The sequence below is a fragment of the Gorilla gorilla genome, chromosome 10, assembly GCF_029281585.2.
Source record: "Gorilla gorilla gorilla isolate KB3781 chromosome 10, NHGRI_mGorGor1-v2.1_pri, whole genome shotgun sequence".
NCBI lineage: Eukaryota > Metazoa > Chordata > Mammalia > Primates > Hominidae > Gorilla > Gorilla gorilla.
Genome location: NC_073234.2, coordinates 58,772,314 through 58,786,857, shown reverse-complemented (window position 1 = coordinate 58,786,857; position 14,544 = coordinate 58,772,314). Strand labels below are relative to the sequence as shown.

Sequence of the window (14,544 nt, the reverse complement as noted above, 5' to 3'; positions counted from 1 at the left end):
GGGTCGTCCCCATCCCCGCCGCCGCAGCAGCAGAGACGCCTCAGAGCGGGCGTCGGCGCCCCCTGGGCCCCGCAAACCCTGCGCTCCAGGCGGCGGCGGCTGCTTAGGCCGCGAGGGGGCGCCCTGGGCCGTGGGTCGACCGGCTCCGGCCCCTCTCTGCGTCCCCGGCCCCAGGAGCCAGAGGCCGAGCTCAGGACGCAGAGGCAGCGAGCGAACCCCTCCTCGGCGCCGACGCGAAGACCCGAGAGAACAGTGCCCCTTGTCCTCCAGCATAGAACAGTCGCCTTCGAATTCCCCGTTACCCTCCTCCAGCAGAAAGCCTCGCGCCGCTCTTGGCGCCGTGTCACCTCCACGGAGCAGCACTCGCCCTGCGGCTGGACGGTGGCGCCGAGCAGCCACGGGTCCCCACGTCTGTCCCTCAGCTTCCAACGAGAAGCCCCTCGCCGGCGCGCACCCTGCAGCCCTCCCGCGTTCAGTCCCCGCCGCCGGCTGCCATCCAGCCCTAGGACCCAGACAGCGGCTCCCACCTGCGGCCCGGACAGCGGCCGAGCGCGGCCTGCAGCCCCTCGCGGCGCCGGCCCCTGAGCCCTTGGCGCGCACTAGCCGCCGGCCCGCTCTGCGTCTGAAGGAGGCTGGCGGCCCGGAGCGGGCGCGGAGGGCTCCCGAAGGAAAAGAGGGCTGGGTGCCCTACGAGTCACCCGTACCCACCCATTTCCGGAGGAGACCCCAGCAGGGTGGGGCAGCAAGCACCGGGCCCCCACTACATTGCACCGGGCCCCTACTACATTGCAGCGGACCGCGCCCCCGGGTCGCGTCCCGCTGCTGGCCCCGCCTGGCGGGCGAGGGGTCGCCCCCGCCCCGCCGTGACGCACTTTCCCCCACGGCCGGTCCCCGCCGAGCTCCCTGGCGGCGCAGCGCGGCGATCCTCACCCGCTGCAGCCCCTCAGCAGCCGTGAGGCATCCCACAAAAGGTCCTCCAGCTCCGCAGAGACCCTCGGTCCCTGCCGGCGTGACGGACTCTGCTCCCCGGGGTTGGAGTCGCCTCGTCCAGGCCACTGCATCCCCCAAGCCCCAGCTCCGCGTCCTTCCAGGATCCTCCTCTGCGGGGAGAAAAACTCGTCTCCGCTCAGCGCCGGGAGCCCGCCTGGGGCCGGCGATCTTCAAAAGTAATCAGAGCCCGCAGTAAAAAAAAAAAAAAGTAACCATTTCGTTTCCTGCCGATCCCGCCCTTCGATCCCAGCCGGACCCAGCTCCCCGCTCCCGCCCGCGGGCGGCGCCTGCCCAGCCTGCTCCCGCCGCCGCCCGCTTTCCAGGAACTGTCACTGCTGACCGTGCCCCTGGCAGATCTCCACGAGGTCCCGCGCGCACAATTCCTCGAAAAGTTACCCACCCCCTTGGCCAGCCTCGCGGCTCGAGCACCTACCGCCGCCCGCCCGCTCCATTCTCCGGAGCCCAGTGAGTGAAGCCGCTAAGATGCAAATACCCTAGGACGCTTATGTAAACTTCCCCCTCCCGCAGGTGCACGCGCGGGCCACGAAACGCTGGGAGAATATGAAAGGCCACCTCTTAAAGAAATCATCTCCACTCTGCCCATAACAATGATGTCAGCAAATGGCACATTTAAGCAAGTTCTCACTTGGAAGGGCTCATTAGCATATGAATTCTCTTAGGACTTTCCCTGCATTTCGGAGTGATTCCTACTGCTTAGCGCAGGAGATTTATTTTTATCAGTAAATAACAGCAAAGAAAAGGAGCCAAGGTCACGCGATGTACTAACTCAAGTACACTACTGAGAGTTTTTACAAATAGGTTAAGTGAATATCATTATTCAAACACAAGGAAGTGTCCCATACTGAAGCTAATCTTGTTTCTGAGCTATTTGTAGGTACACTGAGAGAAAGTGGAGCTTGGCTTCAGTTGTCTACAGAAAGGGTCAAGAGAAGCAAAACATACCCTCAAAGCAAGCCCAGAAAAAAAATGATAGATTAGTAATCATCAGTAGAGGTCTAATCTCTTCTGAACTACAAATTTTAGTTTCCACTATAGCCTCCTTATCACAAGGTGATAGAAATACCAAGAGAATGAAGGGGAAAATGCAATATTTAAGAGCTTCATCAATTTGTAAAATGTCAGTAAATAAAAGCAATTTAAAGTGGTCACCAGTTCCTTTGGTATCTTTTTTTTTTTTAAGCTAAAAAATAATCCTGTACCATCAGGATTCCTTGGGAGTGATTTGCAACCTATATGGTTCTACAGTATACACGTGAACAATAGCTCATTGTAACTGTGATTTAAAAATACATAAACAAGTTGCCATAAATAGATCAGTCAAGTAAATCACTCTGTGGCCAAATTCTGTTATCTCAGCTACAAAGTAAGGCAGCTGAGAAGTTGTGTTTTTTTTTTTTTTTTTTTTTTTTGTTACTCTCTTAAAGTGGCAGAAACAGAAAAGTTGTGGCTCTGCTGGTAGACTAGTTTGGAAACACTGATTCGGACAACACAATTTGTAATTCAAATAGACTCTTTATTGGCCAAATGGATTCCGGTTTTGAAGACGATTCCCAAAACGTTCTGATATAGAACTTTTCTGGCCTTAGGCCTAGTTTAGGGATTTGTGGGAAGACTTCAAAGGTTACCATTTTCCTCTGTGGATCTGTAAAATTAATCATGAATACCTAGGTCAGATTTCCTTTTTCCTACTTCACTCTGTTTGGGCTTCCTCAGGGAAGATTTCAACTACTTACCTATAGGAGAAATGCTCAATCAATTATTGATTTAAATCAAACTCTGAAATATCATATGATTATGATAAAGGGAGTATCAGCAGGTGAATACATTAAGCCAGGCAGACCCTTTTTGGAATAGCTTTTAAAGGACAGCTACACATTAGGCAACAAAATACTTCCAACTACAAACTATAGCAGCACTTATCACTATTAAATGTCAGCCAATTAAATGTGCTTCCTCTAACGCAGTTACTTGTAAATACGTTTTGTTATATTTTCAACAGGTACGGTCATGGTTTATTACCCATTGTAAGCGTTTTTAGTGATGAAGCAGTGTGGAGACAGTTGCAAGCTTCCTACAAAGGTTCAATCTCAATGAAACAGACTTTAGTCTAGTCTGAAAGGGGTTGTTATTGTCAAGGGTGAACTTATGCAGAATGGAGAGCAAGGCCCCCCACCAGCATCCTTTTGTTTCAGTCAGGTGGAATATTCATGCTTGCAGATCACACTTTAGGGGCCAGTTGAGAAAGGAAGCCCAAAAATTCACAGGGCTTGGTTCCCTCGCTCCATCCTGGTCTTTGCTCTAAGGTCATCTCTACAGAGAAGGCTTCAACTCCCTAACTAAAATATCACCCTCCCTCCATTTGCAATATTTGTCTGCAAAGCACTTAGCATTGCCAGCTATTTACATGTCTACTTGTTTATCGTTCGTTGTCTTTCTCCTTTGCTAGAAGCTGGGGACTTTGGGGACTCACTACTGTATTCTCAGCACCTAGAATGATGCCTGGCACATAGCAGACAAATTTAATAAACATGAGTTAAATGAATGAATGATTCTCGACATTATTCTTCTCAGGCCCTCATAAGTATACTATACCTCTACAAGTCTGTTTCTAATCTAAAGTCAAGCTGAACTACAATGTCCTAATGGAGGAGAGGATAATAGAAAATCAGAAATATGCCAAAGGCAGAGAAATAAAGAGGCAGCATTTTGTTTGTCAAATGTCAGCCAGCTGCGTTGGGTCTGGTAGAAAGAGATAAAGGACACAGTACAAAGCCAACTTTGGCGCTAATCCTTGGTTCTTCCATGTTGTGTATATAGTGACCTTGAGGTCTTTTCTGCTCCTTGCCTTCATTTTTTCCCTTGTAAAAAGACCTCCTTTTTAGTTTTAAGGGTAAGAGTTAGTTGCTCTTGGTATCGGACATTTGAAAGGATTTATAACTACTGTAAGTGCCAGCAATCTAGGAAGAATGTATTTAAATGATTAGATGTCTTTCAGGTTTCTTAATAGAAATGAGAAATCAAAGGCTCTGATAATCACAAATGACATCTAACCTAAATTTGAGGGGCATTTGGCAGATGTAGTATTAAATAGGGTGACAGTTCTAGTTTTCAATGCGAGCATATTCCAGAACAGCAGTTTGGTTGTTCTGACTATGTAGATAGGTACCTAAAAGAATCACAAAATCAATCATACAAATGTAGAGTTCACAAAACCCTTGGGATCCTACATCTTACCCAGATGAAGAAACTAATATCCAAAGGAATCACTGTAATGATATTTTGTTTCTTTCCAAATTTGTTACTGCTGAAAGTTTATGCCAAATGTGTTACTTTCTTGTCAATTTTAAACATTTCTGTTGTATCCCCGATTGGTCATTATACCCTGGTGGGTCATTGAACATTTGCAAATTCTAGTTACCATTACCTGGGTCTGTGGCATCCCCAGGGAAGGGCCCCAAGGCAGATACCAAGCTCTTCTTAGGGCTAACAGGCATTGTAAAGTTTTATAATAGGTTGCAGTTTCCCAAGGTCCCCAATTACTCTTTCCCCTTTGATTATATTTAAAGCAATGTGATTAGAGAGCACTGGTTCTTTAACGTTTTCTACACCCAATCCCTCTTTAGATTTACTACTCCAATAATCCTAGGCACCCATCCCCTCCCTGACCCTCCTTCCTTTGTGAGGGAGGTAAACTCTCCCTTCACAGTACCCTGATGCACTGGGTTTGAAGTTAGGAGGCTTAAATGTCTATTATCTGTCAATTACTATGTGATAATGGGAGGAATCACTTCTCTAGGGTGTTGTGTTTTTCATCTCTAAAAATGCTGGAGTTTGGATTAGGTCAATGTTTAGAACTTTTGAGGAGAGAACACAATCCACTTTCCAACTAAAATAAAAAATCTTGGCCAAGCGTAGTGGCCCACACCTATAATCCCGGCACTTTGGGAGGCCAAGGCAGGTGGATCACTTGAGGTCAGGAGTTCAAGACCAGCCTGGCCAGCATGATGAAACCCCATCTCTACTAAAAATACAAAAATTAGCTGGGCATGGTGGCGGGCGCCTATAGTCCCAGCTACTTGGGAGGCTGAGGCAAGAGAATTGCTTGAACCCAGGAGGCAGATGTTGTAGTGAGATCATGCCACTGCACTCCAGCCTAGGTGACAGAGTGATACCCTGTCTCCAAAAAATAAATAAATAAAATGAAATAAACATCTCGATATAGAAACAGACAGAAGTGTCACTGCTTTGTTGAAGTTCTGGACTGGCTTCCTCCTGACACTCTCCCACAACTCTCCTCACCCCTGTTCTACCAAGGCAGCCCCCAGGCACCTCCCTCTCTAACTAGATGCTCCCAGAAGCTCCACCAGTTCTAGTATTTCCTGGGTCTCTAAAGACTCAATAGCTGATTATGACACTAATACCAGATAGGTGTTTACAGCTGTGCTGTCTGGAGTCCACAGCCCAAGTTGTGTGGGAGAATATAGGACCAGGTCCATTCATTGACCTTGTTCAGGGTTGTTATCTACTACTGAAGACACACTGCCATCTTTGCCCACCCTAACCCTTACTCCCAACTATTCTGAAATACTCCTTCCCCCAACCCAGGAAATGTTTGTTACTTTTCATGAACAGATAATTAAACTAGCATTCAGCTTAATTGAATAAAAAACTTTAGGTTCTGACCTTAGGCTCTGCAACCCTCTCAACACCTGTCCATCTGTGGTTTGATACACTCTTAAATTTCACTACTGAAAAACTACCAAAATGTTAAGAAACTAAGAAAATATATTCCAATAAATATTGAGAGAGCTGTACCATGGCAACATATCCAACATTTATTAAATTGCAAACCCCAGTATATAGTATGATCATATTGTTATAAGTAATATTTGGTAAGCTGACATATACATTGCAAAATTATTTAGATACTATAAATACCAAACCAGTAGTATGGTTTCCAGGGGAGGGCAGATTATAGGAAATTATCATTTAAAAATTATATTGATAAAATAAATGAATTTTTATATTTTCACATATATTTTATATTTACATATATAAACAAAGGTTTATATATGTAAACCTTTTCTCTATCAATCTATCTTTTTTTTTTTTTTTTTTAAGACAGAGTTTCGCTCTTGTTGCTCAGGCTGCAGTGCAATGGCACAATCTCGGCACACCACAACCTCCGCCTCCCAGGTTCAAGTGATTCTCCTGCCTCAGCCTCCTGAGTAGTTTGGATTACAGGCATGCGCAACCAGGCCTGGCTAATTTTGTATTTTTAGTAGAGATGGGGTTTCTCCATGTTGTTCAGACTGGTCTCGAACTCCTGACCTCAGGTGATCTGCCCACCTTGGCCTCCCAAAGTGTTGGGATTACAGGCGTGAGCCACCACGCCTGGCTGTATCTATCTATCTATTTGAGATAGGGTCTGGAGCTGTCACCAGACCCTATAAATATTTATTTATTTGAGACAGGGTCTCAATATACTAAAATATACTACAATATTAATATATGGAAGAAAAGTTTGAAAGCAGAAATTAACATTCCAAATTTAAGGCCGGGCGCAGTGGCTCATGCCTGTAATCCCAGCACTTTGGAAGGCCAAGGTGGGCAGATCACTTGAGGTCAGGAGTTCGAAACCAGCCTGGCCAACATGGTGAAACCCCGTCTCTACTAAAATATACAAAAATTAGCCGGGCATGGTGGCAGACGACTTAATCCCAGCTACTTGGGAGGCAGAGGCAGGAGAATGGATTGAACCCAGGAGGCGGAGGCTGCAGTGAGCCGGATTGAGCCATTGCACTCAAACCTGGGGGATAAGAGCGAGACTTCTCTTAAAAAAAAAAAAAATTCCAGATTTAAGTATTAGTTGGTATGAGAAGATACCTGAATGCATACTTCCTCTCCATGCTTTCTTCCTCCCAGTCACAAGCTTCAAGAGTGGACTCTTTGCTGCATTTACTTATAATACTGTGAGAAGGAGGGTGTCACCAGTCCCACATTTCCATAGAGCCAGACATAGTGGGACAGGGGCTGTCTGATCCCTCATGCATCCATCCATGGATTCACTGATAGATTCTTTGGCTGAGATGCAGGGTATTACTTGTTGAAGGGCACCACTGTTCGACCTAGACCTTTCCCTTGACTTAGAGACTTCGCATCCTAAATCCATATTCTGTATCTTGATTTATTCCAAAAAGAAGACAGAGAAAAATACACAAAAAAGTGAGGAAAATAAATGACTGGTCTAATTTTCAGAACTACAGAACAAACCATGATACATGGTGATTATAGGAATATTTGACGTATGGTTACATTTTAATATAGGAATAGAAGGAAATATTGATATGTCAATTCGGTAAGAAGTGAAGATTCAGGAACCATGAAGGTGGGGTGACATTTGAGCTGCATTTTTAAGGACTAAAAGTACTTGATCAGAGTGATGAATGGAATGGGTTTGGGACAGGGAAGGGGGCCTAGTCCAGGCTGAGCCGGTCAAAGTTTGAGGGCCAAAAGAGCTGGAACACAGGAGGGAGAGGCTGGAGACTGCCCAAAGGCAGCCAGGCCCAGGCTGTGAATAGCTGCATAAGCCATCAGAAAGATGCCAAGTTATTCTAGGGGTAGTGGGGAGCCACAGAAGCTTAAGCAGAGAAGAGTGACATGGTCGTATTTATGCCCTAATTAGAGGGAGAGTGGAGAAAACCCTGCAGAGAAACCAGATGGGAAGAGTCTCGAAGCTGCCAGAGTAGTCAAGGGGAGAGAAGATAGTCGGTGTGTCTGAGGGTGTGATTTCTCAGGGTGGATAAACTGGATTTGTGGCTGCCCGGGGTGTACAGTCTGGGTAGGGGCAGTAGAAGGGGTGGCAGGAGGGACCCAGACATTCCTAAATGAGTCAGTATTTCCGTGGTTTACTTGAAAGACAACCAACAGCTTAGCCCCGATGTAAGCTCTCACTTGGAATTGCCATTTTTTTCACTGCCCATGGGAGACACAGTAACTGAAGGACTTATATTTCTAAGCTCAAACTTATTTTTTTATTTTTTATTTTTGAGACATAGTCTTAACTCTGTCACTCAGGCTGGAGTGCAATGGTGCGATCTTGGCTCACTACAACCTCCACCTCCGGGTTCAGGCAATTTTCTTGTCTCAGCCTCCTAAGTAACTTAGCTGGGATTACAGGTATGTGCCACCGTGCCTGGCTACTTTTTGTATCTTTAGGAAAGACAAGGTTTCACCATGTTGGCCAGGCTGGTCTCGAACTCCTGACCTCAGGTGATCTGCCCACCTCAGCCTCCCAAAGTGCTGGGATTACAGGCATGAGCCATTGCGCCAGGCTTCTAAGCTCAAACTTTATCTTCCTGTTGATATTCACCTTTAAAATAGAGTATTTAAAAATATTACACTATTTACATGTAATGTTAAAAAGCTCAGTGGCCGGGCGTGGTAGCTCACACCTGTAATCCTAGCACTTTGGGAGGCCGAGGTGGGCGGATCACCTGAGGTCAGGAGTTCAAGACCAGCCTGGCCAACATGATGAAACCCCATTTCTACTAAAAATACAAAAACTAGCCAGGCATGGTGGTGGGTGCCTGTAATCCCAGCTTCTCAGGAGGCTGAGCCAGGAGAATCGCTTGAACCTGGGAGGTGGAGGTTGCAGTGAGCCGAGATCACATCATTGCACTCTAGCCTGGGTGACAAGAGAGAAACTCTGCCTCAAGAAAGTAAAAAATTAAAACATTAAAAGAGCTCAGGGGCCTATCATTATAAAAGAAGTAGGCACATGATTTTTAGGTTGGAATGTAATCCATGTGGAAGAACTACCCAACTAACTCCTACTGCAGAGATCAAAATGTCATTGGAAAAGCTAGTATGTTAAATGAGGGTGTGCAATCTAGTAGTTAGGGTTTTATACAAAACTTTGAAATAATATATACTGCTCCATCTTCTTTTTTTTTTTTTTTTTTTTTTTGAGCCGGAGTTTCACTCTTATTACCCAGGCTGGAGTAAAATGGCATGATCTTGGCTCACTGCAACCTCCACTTCCCGGGTTCAAGTGATTCTCCTGCCTCAGCCTCTCAAGCAGCTGGGATTACATGTGCCCACCACCACGCCCGGCTAATTCTTTTGTATTTTTAGTAGAGACGGGTTTTCACTATATTGGTCAGGCTGGTCTCAAACTCCTGACCTCATGACCTGCCTGTCTCGGCCTCCCAAAGTGCTGGGATTACAGGCATGAGCCACCGCGCCTGGCCTGCTCCATCTTTAATTAAAAAAAAAAAAATTTCTTCAGAGACAGGGTCTTGCTCTGTCACCTAGGCTGGAGTGCAGTGGTGCAATCATAGCTCACTGCAGCCTCTGCCGCCCAGGCTCAAGTGATCCTCCCATCGCAGCCTCTCAAGTAGCTGTGATTACAGGCATGAGGCACTACACCCAGCTAAATTTTAAAATTATAGAATATTTGCTGCTTTGTTTCATGAACTATGTGCTCAAAACTATTTTGCTCACCAGGTATTTTCTTTTTATATTTAAACTCTCCACCAACTAGGATGGTTGGTTCTCCACAAGGGAAAATCTGGGCATGCCAGCTTTTAACACTGTTACCATGTGCTATAACTAACCAAGGTGTTCTTAGAGAGGTGTCAGTAAAGAATTATTTCGAGCAGCCAGAAGCCTCCTGGAAGAAGAAAACAGCCAGCAAAGCTTTCCATAACATTTCTTTATCTTATCTGAGATTCCGAGACCCTTTCTGCAACTGCAGGAATTTAAAGGAGGTGATTTTGTAGTGAAGACTGGTTTACAAGCTTTAATTAGACTGCACCAGGGCCAAGATTTGGAATTCAAATTGTTCTGCTGATCTTGAATCACACGCAGCTCTAGTAAGTAACTGTCTTTTGATCCAAGTTACTTTTAATATTTATTTTCTCCTTTATGTTTGGAGAGCTTTAATCTCTTGAACATTGAGTCTGCGCTGGATTATAGAGGCACTAGGGAAGGGATCTTGTCTGTTTTGTTTAATGATATATCCAAAGTGCTGAGATACTCTGGCCTGGTACAATAGATACAGCAGATACTTTACCTGGCATCTAGGGGATTCTCAATGGATATTTATGGAGTGGTGAATGACTAACTTGTTCATATTTTATCCTCCACAGAACCTGACTCAGAATCTTGCGCATACTAAGTCTTAATTATCAGTCCATTTATTTTTTTTTTTAAATTTTTATTTGGATTTTTAAAAGTGAGTCAACTCATTAGAGTTTCAATGTTCCAATTCAAATATTTAAAGAAATCTCAATAGTTAGGAAGAATGAATGAGACCTATTATTTGATAGCACAACAGGGTAACTATAGTCAATAATAATTGTACATTTAAAAATAACTAAAAGAGTATAACTGGATTGTAACACAAAGGATAAATGCTTGAGGTGACAGACACTCCATTCTCCATGATATGATTACTATGCATTGCAAACCTGTATCAAAATATCTCATGTGCCCCATAAATATATACACCGTCTATGTACCCACAAAAATTAAAAATAAAAAAAATTTATTGTTTAGGTCATTTGCTCTTTTTGGCTTATAAGATCTGATATGGCAATGGTTAACCAGAAAAAAAAGATCTGACACAAATTCAAACTAATTGACTAACTTGAAATCTCTTTAGAAAGCCTGAATTTCTAAATCATATGATCCACCTACCTGCAAACAAATATTGTCCTTCCTCTTCTATTCCCAGTTTGTTTATGAGACCACTAATACTCTGAGTAAACTAGAAACCCAGTCATCACAGATGCCTCCTTTACTCAGGATACCCTCCTTCTTGCCTATCATCATTCAGTTATGTATTAGATCTTTCTATCTTTTAAATTTTTCTCCACTAGGCACTGTGTCACGTACCTATAGTCCCAGCTACCCAGGAGGCTGAGGTGGGAGGATCATCTGAGCCCTGGAGTTGGAGGCTGCTGTGAGCTCTGATTGCACCACTGTACCCCAGCCTGGGCAACAGAGTAAGACCGTGTCTAAAAAAACAAAAAAAAAGAAAAGAAAAGAAAAGAAGAGAACGAAAGAAAGAAAAAAGAAAAATTATCTATTGACTCTGTACAGGCATACTTCAGAGATATTGTGAGTTCACTTCCAGGCCACTGCAATAAAGCAAATATTTTAATTTCCCAGTGCATAGAAAAGTTATGTTTACACTACACTATAGTCTACTGAGTGTGCAACAGCACAATGTCTAAATAAACAATGTACATACCTTAATTAAAAATATCCTATTGCTAAAAAATGCTAATGATCATCTGAGCCTTCAGTAAGCCATAATCTTTTTGCTGGTGGAGGGAGCCACCAATGTTGGTGGCTGTTGAGTGATCAGGATGGTAGTTGGTAAAGGTTGGGATGGTTGTGACAATTTCTTATAAGGAAACGATGAAGTTTGCTGCATCAATTGACTCTTGCTTTCACAAAAGATTTCTCTGTAGCATGTGATGCTGTTTGGTAGCATTTTACCCGCAGTAGAATTTCTTTCAAAATTGGAGTCGATCCTCCCAAACTCTGTTGCTGCTTTATCAACTAACTTTATGTAATATTCTAAATCCCCTGTGGTCATTTCAACAATGTTCACAGCATCTTCACCAGGGGTAGATTCCATCAAGAAACCACCTTCTTTGCTCATTTCTAAGAAGCAATTCCTCAGGCCTGGTGTGGTGACTCACGCCTGTAATCTCAGCACTTTGGGAGGCTGAGATGGGTGGATCACTTGAAGTCAGGAGTTTGAGACTAGCCTGGCTAACACGGTGAAACCCTGTCTCTACTAAAAATACAAAAATAAGCAGGCGTGGTGGCACCCACTTGTAGTCCCAGCTACTCAGGAGGCTGGGGCAGGAGAATCTCTTGAACCTGGAAGGCATATGTTGCAGTGAGCCGAGATCATGCCACTGCACTCCAGCCTGGGTGACAGAGTGAGACTCTGTCTCTAAAAAAAAAAAAAAAAGCAATTCTTCATCTGATAAAATTCGATTATGAGATTGCAGCAATTCAGTCACATCTTCAGGTTTACTTTTTTTTTTTTTTTGAATTTTTAAGACAGGATTTTGCTCTCACCATGGCTAGAGTGCAGTAGCGCCACCATAAGTCACGGCAACCTTGAACTCCTGGGCTCGAGCAATCCTCCTGCATCAGCCTCCCAAGTAGCTAGGACTATAGGCATGTGCTCCATGCCTGGCTAATTAAAAAAATTTTTTTAAGAGATGGGGCCTTGGCATGGTTGCTCATGCCTGTAATCCCAGCACTTTGGAAAGTTAGGGTGGGTGGATTACTTGAGTTCAAGAGTTCGAGAGCAGCCTGGGCAACACAGTGAAATCCCATCTCTACAAAAACAAAACAAAACAAAACAAAACAAAACAAAACAAAACAAAACAAAAATTAGCCAGGAATGGTAGTGTGCACCTATAGTCCCAGCTACTCGGGAGGCTGAGGCAGGAGGATCACTTGAGCCTGGGAGACAGAGGTCACTGAGATTGTGCCACCACATACTCTAGTCTAAGTGACAAAGCCAGACCTTGTCTCAAAAAAAAAAAAAAAAAAAAAAAAAAGAGAGAGAGAGACGTTGTGTCACCTCAGTATGTTGCCCAGGCTGGTCTCAAACTCCTGGCCTGAGCCTCTCACCTCAGCCTCCCAAGTAGCTGAAATTACAGGTGTAAGCTACCTTACCTGGCTTCCACTTCTAATTCCAGTTCTCTTGATATTTCTGCAGTTACATCCTCCATTGAAGTTTCTTTTTTTTTTCTTTTTTAGATGGAGTCTCGCTCTGTCGCCAGGCTGGGTGCAGTGGCGCAATCTCAGCTCACTGCAACCTCCGCCTCCCGGGTTCAAGCGATTATCCTGCCTCAGCCTCCTGAGTAGCTGGGACTACAGGCACGTGCCACCACGCCCTGCTAATTTTTTTTTTTTGTATTTTAGTAGAGACGGGGTTTCACCGTGTTGCTCAGGCTGGTCGTGAACTCCTGAGCTCAGGCAATCTGCCCGCCTCGGCCTCCGAAAGTGCTGGAATTACAGGCGTGAGCCACTGCGCCCAGCCCCACTGAAGTCTTGAACTGCTCAAAGTCTTCCATGAGGGTTGAAATAAACTTCTTCAAAATGTTGATATTTTAACATCCTCCTGCGAATCATGAATGTTTTTAATGGCATCTGGAGTGGTAAGTCCTTTTGCAGAAAGTTTTCAGTTTACTTTGCCCAGATCCACCAGAGGAATCATTATCTATGGCAGTTATAGCCTTAAGAAATGTATTTTTAAAGTAAGACTTGAAAGATGAAACCATCCATGATTCATGAGCTGCAGAATGGATGTTGTGTTTGCAAGCATGAAAGCAACATTAATCTTGTGCATCTCCATCAGAGCTCCTGGGTGACCAGGTGCCTTGTCAATGAGCAGTAATATTTTTAAAGAAATCTTTTTTTCTGAATAGTAGTTCTTAACATTCAGCTTAAAATAGTAAACCATGCTATAAACAGATATGCTGTCATCCAGAAGCCATATGGATGTTGTTCCATTTAAGAGCACAGACAGAGTAGATTTAGCATAATTCTTAAGGGCCCTAGAATTTTTTGAATGGTCAGTGAGCAATGGCTTTAACTTAAAGTCACCAGCTGCATCAGCTCCTAACTAGAGAGTCAGCCTGTCTTTCAAAGCTTGGAAATGAGGCATCGACTTCTCCTCTCAAGCTATGAAAATCCTAGATGGCATCATCTTCCAATATAGGAACTCAACTGCATTGAAAATCTGTTGTTTAGTGTAGCCACCTTCATCAGTGATCTTAGCTGGATCTTCCAGATAACTTGCTGCAGCTTCTCCATCACCACTTGCTACTTCACCTTGTACTTTCATGTTAGAGAGATGGCTTCTTTCCTGAAACCTCATGAAGCAACCTCTGCTAACTTCCAACTTTTCTTCTGTAGCTTCCTCACCTCTCTCAGCCTTCATAGAATGGAAGAGAGTTAGGGCTTTGCTCTGGATTAGGCTTTGGCTTAGGGGAATGTTGTGGCTGGTTTGATCTTCTATTCAGACCATTAAAACTTTCTGTCAGCAATAAGTCTGTTTCACTTTCTTATAATTCATGTTCACTGGATTAGCACTTTTAATTACCTTCAAGAACTATTCCTTTGCAGTCACAACTTGGCTAGCTGGTTTGGCATAAGAGGACTAGCTTTTGGCCTCTCTCAGCTTTTAACATGCCTTACTCACTAAGCTTAATCATGTCTAGCTTTTGATTGAAAGTGAGAGATATGTGCCTCTTCCTTTCACTTGAACACACAGGCCACTGTAGGGATATTAACTGGCCTAATTGCAATATTGCTATGTCTCAGAGGATAGGGAAAGCCAAGGAGGAGGAGAAAGATGAGGGAAAGGCCATCTGGGAGAGTAGTCAGAACACACAAAACATTTATCGATGGCCGGGCGTGGTGGCTCACGCCTGTAATCTCAGCACTTTGGGAGGCCAGGGCAGGCGGATCACGAGGTCAGGAGATCAAGAT

At 44.4% G+C, this 14,544-nt stretch overlaps 1 protein-coding gene across 9 annotated transcripts in view; it reads right to left on the bottom strand.

Moving 5' to 3' along the window:
• PRICKLE1 (prickle planar cell polarity protein 1) overlaps positions 1-14,544 on the bottom strand; it is a 131,589-nt gene that overhangs the window by 24,472 nt on the left and 92,573 nt on the right. For 2 of the 9 annotated variants that reach the window (XM_019038746.4, XM_019038747.4), the window contains exon 1: positions 1,424-5,013. The exons of 2 other annotated variants lie outside the window; for them this stretch is intronic. The gene's annotated coding sequence lies outside the window, so the exon portion shown is untranslated. Of the gene's footprint in view, positions 1-527; positions 850-930; positions 1,289-1,423; positions 5,014-14,544 lie in introns of those variants that run through there. 5 more of the 9 variants (XM_004052974.5, XM_055358052.2, XM_055358053.2 and 2 more) reach the window with 5 other exon arrangements.